At 34.0% G+C, this 24,297-nt stretch overlaps 1 protein-coding gene and 1 pseudogene across 1 annotated transcript in view; both read left to right on the forward strand.

The window, feature by feature from the left end:
• The window catches only part of LOC123647490, an 89,995-nt pseudogene extending 66,539 nt beyond the window's left edge, over window positions 1–23,456 (forward strand).
• Window positions 1–24,297, forward strand: part of ZNF804B (zinc finger protein 804B) — a 459,373-nt gene that overhangs the window by 217,966 nt on the left and 217,110 nt on the right. The gene's annotated exons all lie outside the window — the stretch shown is intronic.

The following is a 24,297-nucleotide window of genomic DNA, read 5'->3' on the forward strand; positions in this document are numbered from 1 at the left end:
TATCTTAGAGACACCTAAGGTAGAAAAGAAAGAAGACAATTGCCTACTTCTCGCCTTTACTTATGTCCATTTAAATGAAATGGGAAGAGAACATCATTACTACTTCACACTTCACAGGGATGAATCATTTCCTACTTTCATTTGTAAATGGCAGGGAAACAGTAATAGGTGAATGTCATGAGAAATATGGCTGGCGAGGAACCCAGATGATCTGAGTTCTAATGAAGCCCACTATGACCTTGTCATTTCTCCTCTCTGGGATGGTACAGGTTCTCAGGTGTTTTCACGTAATGGTGCAACAAAAATGGTGTCTGCAGAAAGCACGTCACTCTTATGAGTTCCGTTCGCCAGCTCATTCTGGGAAAAATTAGTGATGTACCACAAAACATCAGGAGACCTGACACAGAGAAGGAGTAGTTTGGAAATAAGTCATTGCATTGCATTTGCTGACAAAGAGAATATGAAACATTTTACTCAAAAGTATTTTATGAACTGTTGTTCTATTAATGAAGAGATTGTTATGTCACCAAGCATAATAGCTGACTTCTTTGAATTCAAACTAGGATTTGGAAATGTACAAATGTGATTTTTGAGTATGATCCCAAGATTACAGGCAAGAAAAGCAAAATTAGACAAATGAGATTGCATCAAACTAAAAAACTTCTGCACAGCAAAGGAAATTAACAAAATGAAGAGACGACTTACAGAATGAGAGAAAACATTAGCAAACGATACATCTGGTAGTGGTTAACATCCAAAATATGTAAGGGAATCAAAAACAACCCCAAAACAAGCAAACAAGAAACCTGATTAAAAATGAGCAAAGGACTGGATGAAACATTTCTCAAAAGACATAAAAATGGCCAACAGGTATATACTCAATATCACTAATCATCAAATAAATGCAAATTAAAAGTACAATGAGATATCACCTCACATCTGTTATAATTGCTAGTATAAAAAAACAAGTGTTGATGAGAATGTGGAAAAAAGGGAGCTCACACTCTGTTGGTAGAAATATAAATTAGTATAGCCATTATGGAAAATAGTATGGAGGATGCTCAAAAAATTAAACATAGAACTACCATAAGATCCAGCAATGCCACTACTGGGTATATATTCAAAGGAAATGAAATCAATATGTCGAAGAGATATTTGCACTCCCAGGTTTATAGCAACATTATTCACCATAGCTGAAATATGGAATCAACCTAAGTGTCCATCAATGGATAAATGAATAAAGAAAATGTGGTATGAATACACGATGGAATATTATATTATTCAACTATAAAAATGAAATCCTGACATTTGCAACAATGTGAATGAACCAGGATGATAGTATGTTAAGTGAAATAAACCAGACACAGAAAGACAAATACTGCATGATGTCTCTTATATATAGAATCTAAAAAAGTTGATCTCATAGAAGTAGAGAGTAGAATGATAACTACTAGGAGCTGTGGTGTTTGGGGTTGCAAAGTTGGGAAGATGTTTGTCAAAGAATCCAAAATTTCAATTAGATAGATGGAATAAGTTCAAGAAATCTATTAACAACATGGTGACTATAGTTAACAATATATATTGTATTCTTGAAAAATGCCAAGAGAGTGGATGTAAAGTGTTCTCGCCATGAAAATAACTTTGTGAGGTAGAACGTATGTTAATTAGTTAGCTATAGTCATTTTGCAATGTATATATACTTCAAAATATCATGTGATACACAAATGCAAACAATATTATCTGTCAATTTAAGAGATTTAAATTAAAAAATAAAAATTTAAACGTTCAAAATCAAGTGACACCTAGATTTTGAAATAATGAAATAGAAATGCTCAATCCTTTTGTCCAAAATCACTTTTTATTATTTATGATAAAATTTTAGATATATAAAATGTATAAGGAATATTATAACCTGTGTATTTATTACGTGCAGATTAAAAACTAAAACACTGTCAACCTAAGAAAAAGAAAATGTGTGAATATGGTAATACATTTAAATTTAAGGAACTTTTAAGCCACTAACACATGAAATATTTTTTGAGTATAATTTATAGGCAGGGACATAATGCTTGAGTTTAATATTTAAATTATTTGAGCTAAAAAGTAAACATAGAATTATGTTTATCACATATGTCAATTATGTTTAAACATATAGTAAAGTCTCCCCAACTATCTGTGAATACTGTAGTCTCAGAACAATTTTGTGTGGTCATTCTGAAAACAAACTTTCACACATAATTTTTTATGTTCAATTTAAAAAGTAACAAAATGAGAGAAATTTTACAGTATAATATGAAAACATAATACTGAATAAGCAAACAAAAAAGACATTAAGGCAAGTAAATTTTATTTTTCTGGTAGGAAATGTTTGATAAACTTGAAAATGGTAGTATCTGATTAGAGATTTTAAAATATATTGGGAAAAGTAAATCAATGAAAATTAAATGGTCTATAAATAACAGTCATAATAATTAAACAGTATTATAAGACTAATCAATCCAGGAAAGGGTGAATTTTTTCTGTTTCCCTTCTGAATTGGCTATATCTTTACAGAAAAATGCTTTATAATCTTTTGGATTCAATGAATAATTTATTTATATGAAGTATGATCATAAAATTAAGAGGATGCATATAGAGCAGTTGAATTACATATGGAATGCAAGTTTATATTATGAAGGCCTAGTTCTTGATTTAAATAGTTTCTGCATTTTTTTTTTCTTTCTATCTGTGTTGCAAAATTGTGTTGTATTCTGTTGGGCTATAATTGTGTTATTCATAGGAATGAATTGTATAATCACAGTGTGGTGATGGCATGCAGGTAACCATGACTACTACTATTGTTCCATCAATTTTTGCTTCTTTATGCAGTGGTGAATATTTTTAGTGGTTCTATTATTTGCTCTTTTAAAAATTGGAACCTAAATTATAAGTCATGTCTATTAAAAATAAGTATTGCATGATTTTATAGGGTTTTCTCTTTTAGATACTTTGGTCTAGGATATCAAAAAGGAAGCTTGGGGCAAAGTCTTCTAATTTAAACAAAAATACTTATAAGTGAAGTCACCATTTTCTTCATTTTCTAGGCTGTAATATTTGCACATTGTTTTCTAGACTTTCTCTCTGTGTAATTACTAATTCCTGGCTTTTTTTTTATTTGTGAGGTTTCTGAAAACTTCCCCTTCTATTCCATTTACACAAACACCATTTTTGTTCAGGCCTTCACCACTCATACTTGGGTTATGGAAATACCCCTCCCACTGGCCTTCACTCCATTCTTAACAGTATCCTTGATCACCTTGGTTCTTACTAACCCTACTGGCTTGACTGCATTCCAGGATAGTATTCTTTCCATCACAAAACTCTTCCAAAACTAAGCATTTGTTCTATCAGAGATTGTAGAATTCACAGTGACTATAAAAAAGATTTATTTATTAAGTAGCGAGCATTATTTGCTTTACAGGAACTCCCACTAACTGGGTATAAAGAATTGAGTGGCAGAAACCTTGGAGGCTTTATAGTGTACACAGCAGTGTTTATTACAGTGAACATAACAGATTTTGTTTTGTTCTGTTCCTTTGATAGTTATGAAGTCCACTGTAACCAAATTACAAGGTCAAGGTCAAAGGTGATAGTATGTTGTAGACACTTCTGAGTATGTAATGGAAGTACAAGTAAGTTATTGCTGGTAATTTTGATGAGCCAATTTTTTATTTTCAGGTTCCCATAACAAACTACTCAAAGTAATAATAAAACCTTTCATTATTGAGACTTTCTTTTGAGGTAAAATTATTTAATTATTGCAGATGTAAAAATATGACACTCCTTGTATGAAAACAACTATATCCAATGATTCAGTCTGAAAGCAGTGTTATGATAGAGTCTAATAATCAAAATTTATACCAAAGAGAGTCCAATAATCAAAAGTTATAGCTAATAGCTCAAAGTCTTTAGTCCTATGTGTTAAATAATGTGAAGTGATTCCAAATGCAACATTAGTAATAGTCTCCTTCTCGCTACCTCCATTAGATTGCAGAAGTGCAACACTCCTCAAAAACATAACCCTCCACCAGGTTTGAATGTTTTTTTTTCTTTTCTGCCCCAGATTCTTTATTATGTAAACATAACTGATAGCTCTCCACAAGAAATAATTATTCTTTAATTTAGAAAAGGAAGAAGAAAATGCGACTAGATATTCTCTTTGGCAGAATGGGAGAGGTAAACAACTATGAACAATTTCAGTTAATAATTTTCAGTCACAAAAGTAACTGTTTTTGTAACTAGATTTTTGAAAATAGACAATTATATAAGAACATATATATCATGTTGCAGTATAACAGACTGTGCTGGAATTTGGTAACAAAGCCTTTGGATTTAAACGTGTCTCAAAGCAAGGACATTTTGTTCTAGATAAAAGAATGACTTTTATTAATACACAATCTTTTCCTAATCTCTCAGAGTATAGTCCAGAGATATCTCAATTTTTTTCTCTTGTTCCTTTTTATAAAATCTGTTAGGCCAATATTTACTCTCTGATTAATTCGCTATATTTGAGAGGTAATGGCAGTCTTATGCCTTTTAGCATGGATGGGAGAATGCATCAGTCCATTTTTAAAATTTTTTTTACTTCAAAATATTATGAGGGTACAAATGTTATTTTATCTATTCATACCTATAAAGGTGTCAAGAAGAACATGCCTAATCTCTTGTGGAAGCTTTTGATTATATTTTTTATTTTATTCATTGAATTCTTTGGTTTTAAGTTTTCTGTTTGGTTCCTTTTTATGATATCTATCTCTTTGTTGAATTTCTCATGCAAGCAATCAATTGTTTTCTTGATTTCATTGAATCATCTCTCTGTATTCTCTTGTGTCTTACTGAGTTTCCTTAAGATTGTTATTTTGAATTCTTTTTCTGGCATTTTTGATATTTCCTTATTATTGGGCTCTATTACTGTGGAATTATTGTGATCCTTTGGAGATGTCATGCTTGCTTGCTTTTTCATGTTTGATGTGTCCCTATGTTGATTTCAGGTGGAAAAGTCTCCTTTTCTGATTTTATGGAATAGGTTCTATAGGGAAAGAGTACATAAATATGTACAATTATTATGTATAAATTAAAATACATAAAAATTTTAAAAAGAATCCCATATATTCCAATTTAAGTGCACATGTGATGATATGTTCTACATAAATAGGTCTCTTATTGTATATAGATGTCTACCATCATGCAAAAATTAAAGATCATGCTGGTAGATGCTGGTAGATTCAATGCTTTATTTTTAAGTAAACTGTTTATCAACTAGAGTTTTTTTTTTAATAGTGAGTACTAGCTTTCTAACTCCCACATGTTTCTTCTCTCTTAATTGCTATCAAGAGCATGGCTAATTTAAAGTTATCTTTCTCTGACAGAATATTATTACTGTTAGGATAAAAGTACTGAAATAACTATATTTTGACTCTATCAAAAACTTTTGACCAATAATAAATTATCTCTGTACAACAGAACATCATGGACTTTTCCTGTGAAGAAGCATAACAATCAAAATCTAAAAATACAGTGAGTGTATTGGTTTTAGTTCTACATGAACGCAGTAGTGTAGTCTTTGTGAAGTTTCTTCGGCCATAATTCATGCAAGTGATGTTTGTGAGTACCTTAGTGGCCTAGACTGTGAGAATTTGTGATGGTGGTAGCACAGCTTTGTTGGTGGTGGGCTTGCTGGGCTGTTTCTCAGACAGGAGCATATGCATGAACATAGTGGGTTGGCCAACTTGGGGTCTGGATTGCTATTGGGGTTGGGGCCATGGGCTATTATTCTGGTCAGGGGCACAAATGCATAGTTGCTTGTCTGGCCAGGGAAAATGTCTGTTGCTGGCAGGCCAGTGAGCAATTTCTCTGGCCCTGGGCATGGGCACATGAATGCTTGGTTGGCCTGGGGGTATATCTGCCAGCTGCTCAGCTGTTCAGAGGCCTCTCCTATTCTGGCAAGGGTGTAGGGATGTTTCAGTAGCTTAAGGGTGGGTCTTCACTGGGCAGGTGTGCCAGACTGAAAGTGTAGGCAGTAGGAGGTTGGTTTCCCTGCTCTTCAGGACCAGAGTCATGATCCTGGGCCCAGGCTCTGGGAAGCCAGAGTCATGGCATTCAGCCACCCATGTGTGCTTGGTGAAATGAAGATAGAGCCCTGGGACTGGAGAGGTGCAGGGGCTACTGGACCCCAGAGCAGGGCCCACTCTGGAAGTGGCTATCGTCTCAAGATGATGCCATGAGGCAGCAGCTTGAGTTACAATGGGTGGGTATTGGGTGGAGAGTGCACACCTTGTGCTCCTAATCCAGAGCATTGCAGCTGCATGAATTTCTGAAAGCTCTCCAAACTGGATTCAGGGCTTGTGAGGACTGTGGGATTGTCCTGTAGTAAGAACTGCTGGTGATTGTAGTGGTGATGGAGGCTTATAGGGTTCATCTGCTTACAAGGGGATGGCTTTTTTGATTCTGGGCCAATCTGGTTTCAGAAGACGGGGTACCACAGTCAGGATGCCTTGTTACCCTCTCCATACTGCCTTCCTGGGCTTTTGAACATGAAAGACACCTTTCCCACACCCTCACTGAGCTCTAGCACTTTCTCTTCAATGCTCCAGTCAAATCCTAGCTCCTTATTCATTGCCTCGGTCCTTTCTTGTGGAGGGAACAAGCACCAGGGACCTCTTGTCAGCCATCTTGTGGATATCATTCATTCTACCTCATGCACTTTTAAGTATGATTTATATAACTTTTTTTTATATAAAATCCCAGCAAAATCTAGAAACATACAATTAGACATTGATGAAGAGGGCAATTATGATTCTGATATTCTTTTTTGTTTGTTTGTTTCAGCTTATCATGGGGAAAAGCTCAGGTTATATACATTGTCCATGTCCCGCCCATCCCCCTGAGTCAGAGCCTCAAGCGTGTCCAGTTTGTACTTTAGTTTTTGTTGTTTTGTTTTGCTTTAAATTACTGGATCTTTCCTAAAATTCCAAGTTGTTTATGAAAATCTAATTTAAATATATCAGGTTCCTTTTGCTTTGAAAGATTACTAAAGGGCACACAGGACTATGGGACAGTGTTTTCCATAATTTCCTAAAGAGAGTATTTCTGCATCAGGAATTTTTCCTTTGGAAGGATGCTTATGAGGTGCTTTCTGTATTTTTTAAATAAGGGCACAATATCACAGAAATGCTTAACTATTATTAACATTCACATTTTACTCATCAATGAAAGAGAACATGGGATCCTACATGTGAGTGAAGCAAGACAAGAAAGAATATTTGAAGAAAACCGTGGTTAGATTAGGAAGGAAACTGGAAGGGGAAACTAGAAGAGGAATCTAGTAATTTAAATAATAACCCGTCTTAATCCATGTTAATCCATAAGAAAAATTTCACATGCTCCAAGAGAAAAAATTAACTAGACAGATATATGCGCATACACATCAAAAGAATTAACTTCCACAGAAGTTTTCCATTAATGACATTTAGAGAAGTTAGCCTAATCCATACCTTTTACTTTCAAATCTGTAAATACTAAATAAACATATATCACAAAAAGAAGTACTATAAGAACTTGATAGGAATATTTATTCCTTCTTTTGCTGGTACTCCTCTACCAGTTCTACCACCTTATTTTTAATATTTGGCTAGGTGGGTGGTGGCCACCTTAGATGTTCTCTTTCCAAATGCAGTTGCCAAGAGTGAGCAGTATAATCTGAATTTTTCTCTGTAGTTCTGTCTTTCTCACCAGGAAACTCAATTGACTGTTCAAATATTCCACTGAGGAAACTAAAAACATGTATTTAAGTCCCTAGTGGGAAAATATGTTAAGACAACAGATGTATTCCTTCACTGAATATAATGGTCAGTAGGACTTGACACAGATTATCATCCCCTTACTCCTGTATAGAATACCACAGAAACCCTGCTCTGTCGATGATACAAAAATAAAATAAGATCATAATGAAGTTCATGTAAACTAAAGATAGTATTTTTGTCCTTACATTGATTAACCATTTCAATGTATTTAAACATTTTACCAGAGTTTGATAATTTCCTACTGGGTATGTAGCCTTGTGTAAGTCTTAAAGTCTCTTTAAATCATTAAATAAAGAAAATCCATTTGTTCACACCTATAAGGTTCACCATTTATATAGATTTGTCTGAGAAACATAGAAAATCCATGGAGAAGTAGTGTCCTCTATGATTTTTTTGTTGTTAATCAATCTCTTGCCTCTCCATCCTTGATTTCCATTTTAGCTTCCTTTCAGACCTGAGCTCATGTGCCTAGTCTTTTTTTGGCAAAAGTACATCGCTCTTGCCTCATTTTTCATGTCACATTTTCCCCATAGAATAGGAAGTTTTAAACTGATGATAAATTACAATGAGACCAGGCTGACATAGGATTCCTAACTTTGCCAAATTGTGAGCCTCATCCCGCCAAGTGGAAGGTGTCTAGAGCTGCACTTTGGCCATCACCATATGTTCTCTTACACCCCATGACTGTATCTTTCAGTGCTTCACATTTTACATTAAAATAATGAGGACATCTCTGCCAAGCAGCTGCGATTTTGCAGAACTCTCATGTCTAATAATATCCCATTGACTAGATGAGATGTAACTTAGACCCCATGAAACTAGACTAAGAATAGCCACTTATTTGTGGTTGAAAAACAGCATGCGTGGGTTTCTTCTCCTGATGGCATCTACCCTACATTTTCCTTTATAATATTAGATTTTTAGATAGCCATTTATTTTTCAGGCTAATATTTAGGGTGGAGAGAAGTATATTTCATTGCTTAAGTCATGCCAGTTTATTATAGAGCTTTAGCTTCTCCCTATTAAATTAACAATTTTATATGTCATGACACATCCAGAAGATAAAATTTGTTTGCAACATTGGGATAAAAATGTGACTGTCTCTAAGGATCCATCCACTTCAAAATCTGAACAGTCATTATCTTAGTACACATTTAACTGTTCATCAGTGACGTATCCTTTAGGAGGCTCAGTTACTACCTTTTTTCAGAGACTTGCTAAGAAAGCTATTAGTTTCTTTACAAAAGGTTTCCAAAGTCCCCTCAGAAAAGAGTACCACTTTGTTTATATGCTATAAATGAGATAAGTGTCCAGTTCTTCAGGTTGCCTGGAAGTCCTGGCTAATATCATTTTCCATGGACCTTTATAGACTATGCAGCTATCAACTCCCCACCATTCCAGTTACACATCATGGTATTCAAGATTGTCAGGTGTTAACATTTATGGGAAATGATCTCTGGTAGTACAGTTGTGCCTCCATCATAATTATAGAAGAGAAGAAATGAAATAAGCAAATAACAACACCAACAACAATGGTCCCCATATTTGGCCAGTAGGGAATGGGGAAAGACAAAAGGTTCTGAGTGGCTAGTTACACCCATGCTTATGGAGTAGTCACACAACCCACACGATCAGTATGTGATTTGCCCACTTACACTGCTCCTCAACTGTTCTCAATTTTTTTACAGTGCTTACTATATAATTACAAAGTAGTTATCTAATGATTAGTCTTAAACATTTTCTTAACTCTTAAGTACTTATAAACTGAGTTTGAACTAATAGAACTCAGATGTTTTAAGCCTGTATAGTCAACTCAGCTGTAGAAATAGAGACAGACATTTTGCTCTTAAGTGGAATTTAAGTGAAAGAATATTGTACTTGCTAAGTGACATAAGCCTTGTTATTTGTAATTAATTAAAATTTAAGTATAAAATTAATCATGCTACAGTTTGAGTACTTGTCATTTGATATGAAACTATTATCTATATTGGGAACTGACAGGTTACGAAGAAATCAAAGCACCTTTTCCATTAATTAAATTGTGCTACCAAGTCCATGTGCTATTCTTTGAATTTTCAATATGCTATATCTGAGAGATCATTACTAAATTAATTTTCTTTAAGGAATTACGCATAAATCAAACTACACTGAGATTATTCACATGTTTATTAAGACAAATGTTAGAGGAAAAAAGCCAGTATTCTCTCTTCTAGCAGTTTCAAACAACCTTTATAAAGGTGAACATCCTGTTGATTGTTCTGTGTCTTCACAGTTTGTCAGAATGAAACTCCCTTATTTTTTATTCTTCAGAAGCAGTTATACATGTCTGCCCAATGTTATTTCAAACAAACTTCCTGTCTGATATTATAAACTTTCCAGAAAAACCTGTTTTAATAAAACAAACTTATTATATTTTATCTAACCTTGCCCATTCACCTATATGTTCAGCGTTAACTATTGGCACATTGTTAATACAAGTTCCTAAAAGTCTGTGAATAATTTGACTTCTCTTTCTCCCTCACCTTAAGTTCAAATATTCCTTAAGTTCTGTTGATTCTGTCTCATTAGGTATCATTTGGATCCTTCCCACTATCTGAATCTTTCTGTTTCCACATTGATTTAGTTCCTTGTCCTATTGCCCTTGGATCATTGTGTTAATTAACTAGTGGCCAAACTAATTTTTGCTCTGCTGAAGGTATGATCTTTCCAAAAAGCAAAGATAATTATATTATTCATTGGCTTAAAGTCTGCCAAAATTTCCTATAATCTACAAGACAGATTTCTACCTTCTTAACCTGGTATACAAAGTCATGATCCAGTCATTCCATAAATGTGCAATTAAATCCCTATTATGTACCAGGTACTGTGCTAAGCATTGACAATTTAATAGCAGACAAGTAAAATATGTCCTCAAGAAGCTATGCTATTCTGGGTCTGAGTATAACAAATTAGCACTAGCAATATACCAGAACAAATGATATGAAGTGCTTAGAAGTAATGTTCAGAAATTAGACAGGTCAAGGGAATGGAACAGGGTTGTCTACATAGGATATATAACAGCTTATGCCTTTGAAATGAAGTTAACATGAGACACAGCGTAGAATGTGCAAGAAACAGGGATAATTTGGTTTTGCTAAAGCACCGTTACATGGAGGGGGAGGAGCACAGGCATAATATATTTGTATTTTTTTAAGATTTCTTTGATATTCTTGTAGAGAATAGATTTAAGAGAAGCCACACTAGATGCATAAAGACAAGATAGGGACTATTCTAATATTGATAATTTGGTTATTAGATAATAGTGGTCTGACCTGGCCATGGCACTGGAGATGGTGAGAAGATACATTTGAGAAATATTTCAGAGGCACAAATGATAGAACTTAAAGACTGAAATGCTGGGAAAAAGGAGAGTGATACAGAGGATACTGCCCTAGTTTGTGGCTTAGCAAGTGGGTCTCTGGTGCTGTTTGAGAGTAAACACAGAGAAGTGGGAAGTCTGCAGTGAAAGACAAAAGTTCAGATTTAGATGTGATGGTTTAAGATTTGGTGTGACATCCGTATGGAGCTTTTCAGTGAGGAGACGAGTATGGGGATGTGGCTTTTAGGTAAAAGGTCTGAATCATTGATTCATAATCAGAAACCTTTAGCTTAAAGATATTCTATGAACGTGGAAAGGATTTTCCAAGGAGAATCTAGAGAGTAAAAAGAAAAGTAGGTCTTAGAGTAAAATTGCTAAGGAATATAAATATTTGGGACATTAATAAGGAATAAAGAGTTCACAAATGAAATAAAAAGGAAGCAGGAAGAAAGTGATTTAAAAAAATCCAAAAAATACATGAGACAGATAATTTTAGAATGATAGCTCAAAGAAAGTAAAGCACTGACTGAAAAGTGTCCATTGGATTGTACAAAAAGCAAATCACTTTTTGCTTGTAAGATAATGATAGAGTCAAACATGTTTAAGTGCTGCAGAAAAAGAGCCAGAAGAGAGGGAATATTGGAAGATACAGGGAATAAAAAGAAGAATCTTTAATGCTAGCTCTCTGACGATGCTGGGCAGGGCAAGGATTCTGCACAAAGACAGAGGAACTGACCTTAAAATTAGAGAGGAATTTCTTCCATTATAATAGAACAAAAAATAAGTAAAAATGCAGTTGAGGTTGTAAGTTTAGCACTGATAATGGGAAAACAATAACCTTAGATTTCTCAGCATTTCTTCCTGACCTACAGGAAGCTAATTAAATATTGTGCTTTTGACATACAGTCACTAAAACTACAGACCCTTTTATGAGGATGAAGTGGCCTTTCTTTCTTTCTTTCTTTCTTTCTTTCTTTCTTTCTTTCTTTCTTTCTTTCTTTCTTTCTTTCTTTCTTCTCTCTCTCTCTCTCTCTCTCTCTCTTCTTTCTTTCTTTCTTTCTTTCTTCTTTTCTTTCGCTCTAGGAAGAGAGGACCACCCAAGATGGGTCAGCACTTGTGATTGTGGGCCTTCCATGAGGAACAAAGAATGTCATGGAAGAAACTCTTTTCAGATAATAAGATGCTTTTTTTGTCCAACACGGCCCTAAAATCTTTCCTATAGGGATCAATTCAGGGCAGATACAAATTTTGGTCTAATCTCTAGGACCCTCCAGCCTGGTGGCTCTTGTACTACTTGGCCACAAGTGTTCTGTTCCTTGTAGTGGGTAAAATTCACCAGTTGGTCAGATCCTTGTTTGGCTTTTCTACAGACAGAGAGGGCTGTACTGGATTTGTCAATCTATGAATCCTTTAAACTGTTACCTCTGGAATATGTTTATTCTTGTTTGCGTAACAAAGTTCTTTCTTTACATCTTTACACATTTACTCAACCTGTGATTCCTGACCTCATCATGTTTATCCAGCATGTGACCTTTGGAACATTTGGGTGGCATAAAATTACATGATGGTTTGTTATGACAGTGATTCATTTGAAAATACTAATATATAACATAATATAGGTAACGAGTAATTCCTTGATGTGAATATTTTATACAATAATCTTAACCCAAATATTGTCAGGGACTTCAGGCAGTTATAAACAGTAACTTGATTAGCTCCTGTAAAATAGAAAGCAAAGCAAAGTCATGTAATGAGAGTGAGCAAGAAAATGATATATTTGGATGTTTTAGGATGGTGGGAAAGCATGAAAATGACACTGAGAAGAAAGCCTTGGCAAGGTAAACAGAATTGCTGGGAAGTATCAAAAGCCAGTTGAGGTTGGAAATCATGAAGATATAGTTACCTCATAGACTGTGTGCAATTGTCAAAAGTGCAATGTGGTTGATGCTTTTGTAGTGCCATTGTTGTGGTCTTGCATGCCCTTTCCTACTTCATCTATTCATTAAGAGAAACTTGATCCTTTAAGAATCAACTTATGTGCCTCATCCTTTGCGAGGTCTTCCCTGATTATTAAGCAGGGCATGCCACAGAGTAGGCATGCCTAAATATTTGTTGAAAAGATTAAAATTATACTTCCTTTGTGTTGACTCTTTTATAAGATTTTATGTGATTTTGGTTTGATTATGTTCTTTAGGCTTCAACTTCCTTACTTGGCAAATATGGTTAATAGCAATGCCTATTTACTAGGGTTGTTTTGTGGATAAATGAGCTAACACATATAAAGATCTTAAAGCAGTGCCTGGAACAATGCAAGTACTCAATTAAAATTAGTCATAATATATTATTATTATCAATGCTGTTGTTGTCATTATTATATTTAATTGTATTTCTATCATTTATTTACAGGATCTCTGACTATCCTGTACATTACCTATCAAAGTTGTCTTTATACTCTTAAGAGCCTAGTATGGGCTTGGCATAGAACTGGCACACTTCAATGATTATTGAACAAATAAATGACAATGAATAAGATAATAGATGAATATTTTTGAAAAGCTAATATTAACATGGGAAAAATATCCTGAGATACAATATGGGATTAAAGGAAAACACACACAACACAAGCACAGGGTTTGAAATCAGACTGAGCTTCTAGCTGGGTAACCTTGATCAAGCTACTTAATTTCCCTGAGCATCAAGTTGTTCATCTGCAAAAAAATATAAAGTACTCAAGTTATGGAGTTGTGGCAATGACTGCATATATTTTGCACTGAAGATGTAGATGTTTGGTTATTGCTCTCACGACCACCACTAGCTTCATCAGAGGAGTCATTACTGTCATTCTCGTGGTCACCATTTACCTTTTGATTACAAGACTTAGAATAAGACAAAGCATCTAACAGTGAATTTCTGCTTCTTAAAATGTTAATTTCATTTTAATTACATTATCCATCCAGTAGCATAATTTTTTTGAGTGGTAGAAGCTGGATAGGGGTTGCTGCTTAGGGATCAGATGATACTATGTTAGTAATATTCTGATTTTTGCTTATGGAATGGGAGCAGCAATTCTGTACAAAAAGAAAAGGCTCTATTTTGATGAGGCTTTATTTATCAGATAAACTCTGATATATAAAGAGACTTATTTTGGGAACAAAACAACTAAAAATATCAGGGTTGTACTTATGTTACCAGCTGCAAGCGTTAGTCATGATTGTGTCATAAAAGAGTTAATTAAGTTCTTTGGGTGAAGGAGGTACAGAAAGGAAGTCAAACACAATCTTCTGATGAGATGAGTCACTGTGATCATACTAGAAAAAAGCATCAGGGCTGAAGAAAGTTTTGGCACCTAGATTGATGTTATATCACAGGGTCAGCCTCTCTAAAAAGCCACTAACCAATAGGAAGCCCAGAGAAAATAGATTAGCATCACCTGAGCCTCATTAATACATAAGCATTTTGAATTTGCCCATTGGAGCTTTTTGAGCATATTTGCAAGAACTAGAGGAGAATGAACATGCACTTGGACTCGTGACATTGTTGGTGGTAGAGAGTGGGTATTGAGTATAATGAGTCATTTTTCCCCATCTGGAATCATGTTAGATCAGAAAGTATATTGATTTATTAATTTAGTAACATGCATGGTTGACTATGACAAAGAAGACAAGATGAGAAATGTATTTTAAAAAAGATTTATTAATACTTTTGTTAGCCTTACGACTTCCTGCTTTGCTCTCACGTGTCTCCCTTACTCATCAGTCTTGTGTTTTATTATATAATTCTAATCTGTTAAATATCTTACCCCCATTTGATCCTACCTCACCTCTCAAGTAAATTTTGGAAAAAAGTGTTTTCCATTTCCCTTTTCTTTTTCCTAAGTTATTTTCCACAATATATGAGAAATATCATTCTCAAACCCAAATCCATCATATCATTCCTGTTCAGTTGCTCCCTGTTGTCTACCAGGTTCACTAAGCGCATAATAAAGGGCCATTTGGGATCTGACCTTGACTCCCTCTCCAGTCCTACTGAAGTGTGGTTTCTCTTGCTGATATTATGCACCATCTGTAGTTGTAGCTGCTAAATGTATCAGTCAGCTTCTTGCTGATGTTCGTTTATATATGCTGTGAGCTTTTCCTGGAACGCTCTTCCTTTGGCCTTCATCACTTGTGAAATGATGGTTTTTCTTTCAAAACACTGCTTAGACATTGCCTCCACAGTAAAACTTTCCCTGACTGTGCTTCACCTGGACTCAGTTACTCACCCTTACCCCTGCGGCACCATGCACAACATTCTATTATGGCAGCCTGCACCCTCTCTTATAGGTGTGTGTTTGTACAACTGCCTCTACCAATAAACGCTGAACTACTTAAGAGCAGGGAACATTTCTCTCACTCTCTCTCTCTCTCTCTTTCTCTCTCTCTCTCTTTGATCTCCAAAAGACTTGTCAAAGGGTAGAAAACAAATAAATTTTTTGAACTGAATTTATAAATGATACAATATGGATAATGACAGTTTTTATCAGCAAAATAGTATAAATATGAGCAAAAATATACATCCTATTTCTTTCCCTTGCCCTGCCATTAAAATTTACAGAATGGGGAAAAGGCAAATATTCTCTGTGGGCTTCTGTTTTTCACACATTTACAATGGAAGAGTTGAATAAATAATACCCAAGACCCTTTCTGGTAAAAATCTATTATGACTTTAAGCTATACTGAGAGCACTAGAATAAACCGAATAAATTCTATGTCTCTTAAAACAGTGGCATGATGTATTTTTTAATTAATTTATATCATATCATGCAAATTTCCAAATCTGGAGACTGGTAAATTGCTCCTTAAGAAGGGCTGTTGAAGGTGAATTTACATCTTTAGGTAATAGGCAACCTTTTAAAAAATCAATGTGGTTCTGAGGCTGAGATACATGAAGAGAATGGGATTGTCTGGAAGAGGTGAATTTTATTTCATGTTGGCAAACCCTTAAAATGTTATATTTCTACACTAGGTTTTTTTTTCCATCTGTTTTTTGGTTTTGGTTTTGTTTTTCCCCTGATACAACCTGTTCCTTGGCTTGGAGGCAAATACTGTGTGGTCTCATTTGTTTGCACCTTTCTTTTTTGGAACATGAATAATATATTAGCTAAGTTTCAGACCAAGATCACATAGCCATTTTATTCTGAGTTGCAATAAACCCTAAGTTACTAAATAGGATTGGATCAGCTAATCTTTTCCAACATTTTCAGGAGATTGACCTTTTCCCTCAAGTTTTGTGTCATAGTGATATAAGTATTTCAAAGAAATGATTTCAAATTTTGTGGCTTTAGGAGTATGCTCTGAAAATTCTTTATAATGTATTCCAGGGTCTCAAGGTGTGTGTGTGTGGAGAGAGAGAGAGAGAAAGGGAATAAGGGCGGAAAGACTCAGATTCAATAAATATTTAAATATTTCTAGAAAAGACATTGACCAGATTTTAAAGTAAATGTTATATATCCGGAACTAATAAATGGGATATAAGAATAATGAGTCTTCCATTTTATATGAGATGGACAATATAGGTTTATTTGCCTTCCTTTCTTTATCTTAGCTTTAGAATATTCTCAAAATTATGAGATAATCTTTACTTCAATAAAGTACTTTTACATTTAAAAGTCTGTTACATTGAGAAACATGACAATACACATAAAGCTGGGCTTGGAAAGCAATGTAAACACATACACAGTTAGGGGAAGTCTTGAGGACTTCTCAAGTTGAGCAGTCTCGTGGATGAAAGTCAGTTTGAAAACAGGAGGGACATCAGTGAGTAGAAGGAATATGTAAAATTGTTAGAATTTCTAAACATGACCTGCCTGGGAAAGCAGAATCCTTTATTTTTTTTTTAATTTTTATTTTTGACTATACTTGATCTTAGCCAAAAGGCTAAGAAGTGATTAATTTTTATTTTTAATTATAAATTAACAACTGTGGTTGTATATATTTATGAGGTACAAAGTGATGTTATGATTTATGAATATAGCATGGAATAATTAAATCAAGGTAATTAATATATTCATCACCTTCAGTGCTTATCAGTTTTTTGTGATGAAAACATTTGAAATTTACTCTCTTGGTGAATTTGAAGTGTACAATACCTTATTAATTACTATGGTAATCACCTGTGCAATATATCTCAAAGAAAAAAAAATACTTACTCCTGTCTAATTGAAGTGTTGTATCCTGAGACCATCATTTTTCCCTTCTCCCACCTCCAATCTCTTGTAACCACCATTCTACTTTCTGCTTCATTGAGTTCAATCGCTTTAGATCTGCATGTAACTGAGAACACGTGGTATTTGTCATTCTGTATCAGGCTTATTTCACTTAGTGTAATGTTCTCCAATTTTATCCACGTTGTTACAATTGAAAACATTTCTTTATTTTTTAAGGCTGAATAGTATGCAATATGAATAGTATACCTATGTTACATTTTGTTTATCCATTCATCTGTTGATGGACACTTAGGTAGATTTCGTAACTTGGCTATTGTAAATAGTACTGCAATGAATGTGGGAGTGCTGACATCTCTTTGACAAACTGATTTCAAACCTTTTGGGTAAATACTCAAAAGTGGAATTGCTGAATCATATGTTCATTCTATTTTTAGTTTTCCTGAGAAATCTACACATGGTTTTCCATAATGGCTGTACTAATTTAGATTCCCACCAAGAGTATACAAGCAAAACCTTTTATGATGATTAAAAAAACAAATGTATTTACTTTCACACTTACTGTGAAATTTAAAGCACTAATTTGTGAAAAATCTATTTGAGTATATTTTCAATGAAGAAAAAAATGCCTTTCTAGATGAATGACATAATTAAGAACTATGCAAAGGAAATATTTTTCAAAAAATTAGTTAGGCTTAGGTTTAAGAATTTATAAAAGGAAACCATGAAAATTTACAAATAGTTAGGTGAGAGATCCTTCTGTCTAGAAACTTCATTTTTTTCTAAATTTCTAATCCTACCATTTTTTAGATAAATCATTATCTGGTTAAGGAATTAATTATAATTAATTGCATCATTTTAAATATCATTTATCATTAGTGTAGCATCACTAATGATAATGATTTACAAGTTTGTTTCATTGTTTTTTGAAAATATATGAAACATAATATTTTAAAATAATTTTTGAGATATAATGGATCTTTTCCTACATATTCATTTGTTCCAGTTGTATCTATGATATTTATTTGTTATTGGATCCCAGACAAAGAATTTCAAAATTGTTTTATGTTTAATCCACTCAATAAGCATTTATTCTGCATACATTTGGTTTTGGGTAGGTGAGTGGAGATTACAGATTAATGAAATAAAGCCTCTGCCCTACAATTAAATGAAAAAAGTTTTTTAAACAATATTAACTATATCAAAGCAAATCCTCTCAACCTGGTGTAACTCTCTTGAATACACCTTTTTTCTTTTTTGTTCTGTTATTTATTAGAAAAATAAAATAAAATAGTCCCTGTGTAATTGTTATTCAATCATCTGTTTTCTCTCATCATATATAAAACTCTAAGTTGATAGTTATCACTCTCTAAATTGTTCTATCGAAGGAACTGCAGAAAATGATTTTTTGTAACTGCATATTTCACATTTACCTATCACTAGAGAAAATGATGAAATTATATGTGCATGAGCATTTTGGAGAAATATGATGGTGAAAGCAGTATTTTAGAAGACAAGATTTTACTCAGATTTTCAATAAGTGTTCTAAACTAGATATCACATTTTTTTGTTACACAGTCTATTTGGAAAAAACCCACCTACTGAAAAAGAAAGAAAAAAAAAACATGATTACTCTTGTAATTATCCATTCAGAGGGAATATTATGTGTGCAGGAATATCACAGGCAATTCAATAAAACACCCTTTGGTAGGTTCTGTCACTAACAATGAAACAAGTTTAATTTCATTTCATTATAGTTAAAAAGCCTCCCCAGGGTATAATTCTGATTTCTTGTCATGGGAGCCAATTTTGTTATTAGAATAAGAAAATGGTGTATTTTTTCAGATCACCTACACTGCCTTTTTATTCTAATGATTGTGGAGAAGTTGTGTGTGTATGTTTCACACATGATGGAAGAGATGAGTTGAGTGAGACATAAATCTTCAGAATTAAAGCCTGGGAGCAAAGTGTATGTTCTGGGCAAGGCTTTAAGTGACAAGCCTTTGATAAGTGTTTCTTATTCTGGAGTAATTTCTTGATCAATTAACAGTCAGTTAGATTTCTGGATTGCTTAGCTGGCATGGTTCTATTTAAAAAATGTAATGAACCAAAAAGGAGGTTTGGCAGATTCCAAAATCTATGAATATACAGATTTAAGGACACATTCAAAGGTTTTATTTTTATTAGTACAGTGGACCTCCAACATATTGGAAAAATAATACACTGGAATCTTTGCAGTCATTCCAAATATATGTGTCTCATTTATCATTTATGATTTGAAACTCCTCTCTACGTTTGTTTGATATCAATTATAAAACTGAACACAAGAGTCCAGTTAAAATCAACAGAACAAAACACAGTATGAGACACTTGCAATGCTCACTGCACTTGAGCATTCAATATTAACTATTAATTCACTATTTCCTAGAAACAAAAGCAAAATGGGTCATGTGTTAGGACATATAGTTCTTAGGTGCCTGGGCTGAGATTCTGATTCATTCACTTAAATAGCTTTGGGCAAATTATTTATTTTCTCTATGCCTTCTTAAACCTTATCCATAAAAGGGAAAAGAATAGTACCTAACTCATGGGGCTATTGTGATACTTGTAAGTATTACTACATACAAGATACTGGAAACTGCTGCGCACATACCAAATGTTCAATATAAGTTTAATGAATGCTAACAGTGAATAATAATACTAATGTTTGAAAGCACAGTAATTTATATGGGAAGATTCTTCCTCCCTGGCCCTCCTCTCCAGCATTTATGGCAAGGGTAAAACTGAAGAGAAATTGTTACATATAACATGATTCTTATTAAAGTGTGATTTTCAAAAAAGATACATGAATATATTTTACAAAAATATTTCTTTTATCAACTCTCTACAGAAACTGAAAACTTAGCATTAAAGTGTAACCTAAAAAAGACTTTTCCATGGCAAGTGTTGAAACAATATGGTATAGACATCTGATTTCTTGGTAATCTAATTTAATATAGGAGTAAAATTTGGAAAACTTGGGTGCTGAATACATTTATGTTGTCCCCTCCTGTCACTAGCAGTTTGAAGTAGCCAGTGTTTTCTTAGAGTCACTTCCAAGGTGAATTCTGTTAAGTTAAGGGCCAATATTCTGTCTGACGACCATTGTGAGGTCTATATGCTTTAGCCATGAGACAGTAAGGAGTCATTGTTGGCATTCTGTTGTGAAGATGTGGGAACCAAAATTGTTTTCTTGCTATGAGGTTTAATCTATTTTCTCACATCAGCGAGTGTCCAAAATGCCTCTTGGTACCGACATTTTCCTGAAAAATGAGCTTTAAATATTTTTAATTACTTGACACATTATATGGATGAGAAAATTTTAACCTAAAGAAAATTTAAAGACAGATGTTATCAATAAATCTTTCTGACAAAAAAATACAAAACACCCGTGAGTCCTATGGGCAATGTTTGAATTTCAGTAGAAATGTACCAGGTTGACCGACCAGAATGACTTGGCTACTTAAAATGCCAACAGAAAGTCAAATAAACTAACCACTTAGGAATATTAGTACAGACCACTTAAATAGTTAAGAACGCTCTCTAAATAGCCTAATCATTGCTTTTAGTTGTATTTTCCCAGCGCATAATATGTCATCACACTACAAAAAGCTGTTGATTGTGATATTTGTTATAATTAAATCAAATCAATGTAAGACATGTATCAGATTACTTAAATATAAATTTGAAAGATGGGGATATGTGTCTGGATCATAGTATTATTTATTTATTTAATTTTACCCAGCTTTATTGTGGTATAATTGACAAATAAAAATTGTACATGTTTATGGTACACAACATGATGTTTGATATATGCATACATTTTGAAATGATTACTACAATCAAGCTAATGTATTCATCAACTCATGTAGTTGTCATTTCTGTGTATGTGGTAAGAATATTATGTATTCTCTTAGAAGATTTCAAGTATACAATACAGTATTAGGTATAGTCACTGTGCTGTACATTAGATCTCCAGAACTTGTTCATCCTGCCTAACTGAAACTTTCTACCCTTTGATCAACACCTCAATCTTTCACTCCTTCCCAACCCCTGGCAACCACCATTCTACTCCCTGCTACCATGAGTTCAGCTTTTACAGTATTTATCTTTCTGTACCTGGCTTATTTCACTTAGCATAATGTCTTCCAGGTTCATTCATGTTGTTGTAAATGATAAAATTTCTTTCTTTTCTAAGTTTGAATAATATTCCTGTGTGTGTGCATACACATTCACACATGCACACACCCCCTGCATACTTTCTTTATCCATTAATCCATCAATACACACTTAGGTTGATTCCATATCTTGTCTGTTGTCAATATTGGTACAATAAACATCAGTATATCCCTTTGATATACTGATTTAATTTCCTTTGGATATATAACCAGAAGTGGGATTGCTGGATAGTATGAAATTTCTATTTTTAATTTATTGAGAAAGCTCTATGACTGTTTTCCATAATAGTTATAAATTTACATTTTTACCAGCAGTATATGAGAGTTCTCCTTTTTCCATATCCTGGCCAACACCTTTTTTTGTCCTTTTGATAATAACCATCCAAATAGGCATGAAGTGATATCTCATTATGGTTTTGATTTGTATTTCCGTTATGATTACTGATGTTGAACACTTTTTCCTTATGATTAGTGATGTAGGCCCTTGTATGTCTTCTTTGGAGAAAAGTCTATTCAGGTCCTTTGCCCATTGTTTTAATTGGGTTATTTTTTTTCTTTTAATTAATTTATTTATTTTATTATTTTTTTAAAATTTCAAAATATTATGGGGGTACAAACATTTTGGTTACATATAATGCCTTTGCATCGCCCAAGCCAGAGCTACATGTACACCCATCTTTCTGGTAGGTTTTTTGAATTCCTTATATATTTTGGATAATAACACCTTATCAGATGTATGGTTTGCAAATATTGACTGTCCAGGTGTGTTTTACCCTGCTGAGGACTCAGAGATACTGTGCTAAAAGGAGTTCTTCAAGTGGGAAAAATTAAGACTCCTGAAGACCACATTGGTGTACTTGAACAAGCAAAGCCAGAATGTATCAGCAAGATATACAACATTGATTCTTGGGAGAATTCTGAGGACTTTGTTGAGAAACTAGCTTTCCAGACTGGAAAGGCTGGAGAGCCTGACTTGCAGACTGTGGTTCTCAATGACTGGTAGAGGGGCCAGATTGTTTTTTTGTTGTTGTTAAGCTGACCAGTGCAGAGAAACCTGTGGCCCCCTTAGCTTCCATCGTCCTTCTCTTTAGAAGTTGCCACACAAACAATCCAGAACAATCCAGAATAGGAAGTCATAGAAACTGTAGGTGAAAGGTCAGATTCTGTCATTGAGAAAGAAAAACAAGAGAACAGTCACTGTGATGCTAACTCAGACATGCAACAGATTCTTGTATGGGTTCTGCAGGACTTTGGCAAAATTAACATTGTTCTTCAATTTTCTGGAGATGACCTGGTTTCCGTGGAGGTGTCAGATCTTGAGCTTGAGAGCTTTACTGCTGAAAAGGAGGAGGAGGAGGAGGAACGAGAGCAATAAGGAGAAAGAGAGGAAGAATCTTACCAGAAGTCCCAGGAAGAACATGTGGAAAACAACACCAAAGCAGTTACTAAAGCCCTAGATGAAAAGATGGCTAAATATCAGAAGTTTTAGATAAACGCAAAGCTGAAAAGTTTTCAGCAGTCAGAATATCCACGGGGCTGAGTGACAAGGTCTTTGCAAAATCTGAAGAACAAAGAAAAACATCTAAAGAATAGGTAGATGATACAGCACCTACCAAAATGGAAGCAGAAGGCACAAAGGGAAGAGAAACATTCAAATAAAATTCATAGGATGCTGATATCTAAGGAATGGAGGTGAGCAGTATAGCATCAGCAATCCAAAAAAGTAGGTGTGCTCTATGATGAAATACAATGTAAAAAATAAGAACAGAAACAAAAAGAAGACAAATGACTCAGAGGGACAGAAACACAAACACAAAGACTTCAGACATAAGCAGTAATGTTTAAAAAGTTTATTAAATTATACAAAAATATGCAAAAAAATTCTATAGGTTATCTTTTCACTCTGTTGATTGTTCCCTTTGTTATGCAGAAGCTTTTTAGTTTGGTGCAAAACCATGTGCCTATTTGCATTTGTATTGCCTGTGATTTGGGGGTCCTTTATAAAAAATCATTGTCCAGTAACCAAAATAGCATGGTACTGGCAAAAAACAAACACATAGACAAATGAAACAGGATAGAGAACCCAAAAATAAATCCATACATCTATAGTGAACTTATCTTCAACAAACTTGCCAAGAACATACAGTGGGGAAAGGTCAGTCTTCTCAATAAATGATGCTGGGAAAACTGGATATCCATATGCAGAAGAATGAAACTATGTGCTTATCTCTTACCATATACAAAAATCAAATCAAAATGGATTAAAGATTTAAATCTAAGATCTGAAACTATTAAAAGAAACATTGGGGAAATGCTTCAGGACATTGATCTGGGCAAGGATTTCTTGAGTAATATCCAGAAAGTACAGGCATCCAAAGCAAAATTAGAGAAAATAGGACTACATTAAACTAAAAAGCTTCTTCACAGCAAAGGAAACAATCAACAAAGTGAACAGGCAGCCCACAAAATAGGAAAAAATATTTGCAAACTACCCATCTGATAACAGATTAATAAACAGAATATATAAGGAGCCCCAACAACTCAATAGGAAAAAAAAATCATATAGATTTTCATAGTGTTCACAGATTATATTTTGTATTTCTGTGTTATCATTTATAAGTTTATTTTTTCATTTCTGATTATGCTTACTTGGGTCATTCCTTATCTATTTCTGGTTAA

Source organism: Lemur catta, chromosome 11 (genome assembly GCF_020740605.2).
Source record: "Lemur catta isolate mLemCat1 chromosome 11, mLemCat1.pri, whole genome shotgun sequence".
Classification (NCBI taxonomy): domain Eukaryota; kingdom Metazoa; phylum Chordata; class Mammalia; order Primates; family Lemuridae; genus Lemur; species Lemur catta.